Source organism: Eurypyga helias, unplaced genomic scaffold, assembly GCF_000690775.1.
Source record: "Eurypyga helias isolate BGI_N326 unplaced genomic scaffold, ASM69077v1 scaffold2889, whole genome shotgun sequence".
Classification (NCBI taxonomy): domain Eukaryota; kingdom Metazoa; phylum Chordata; class Aves; order Eurypygiformes; family Eurypygidae; genus Eurypyga; species Eurypyga helias.
In genome coordinates this window covers 104,704-105,321 of record NW_010269992.1, presented here as the reverse complement: position 1 = coordinate 105,321, position 618 = coordinate 104,704, and positions in this window count along the sequence as shown.

Genomic DNA, 618 nt, shown 5'->3' with positions numbered 1-618 from the left:
AATACAAACTCAGCCTAACTGCCAGGACTTTTTTTTTTTTTTTTTGCCTTAATATAGAAGGGAAAAAACCCCACTTTTATGAGTTGGGGGGTGTGCTATGTTCCTCTGCTGCCAACTTTTTCTCATCCTTTTTTTCTTTCTTTCTTCGGCACTATTACAGTTGTTATTCTTTAAGTTGTCAGAAAGGTGTCATATAGGATTTTTGAGAAGGAAAAAGAACCAAAATAGCTTTAAAAAGCCGCAGTTTCATCTCTCTCTTCATTGTTCCATTGCTGTGATGAAGTGGTGTTGAAATGGAGGACTTTGTGTAGCGAATGAGAGAGAAAAGCTTTCTCCTGCCTTGTTTGAATGCCAGTTGCTTGTGACGGCAGCATTTCCTCTAAGAACAGATACGTAGGGGGTTTTGATAAGGAGCTTCTGTGCTGCTTGTCAGTGGCATGAACTTTAGGGCCAAATAGCATAGCCAACATGAAGTCCTTCTGGTCCTTGCTATTGGACAGTCTAGCTGGCTGAAAACCCCTCAAAACTTGCAATCTGGAGAAAATGAAGTATAGAAGGAAGAAAAGGAGTATTAACTCCTGTTTGTTGGGTGGGAAGGCAAGCCATGGAAAAATCAAA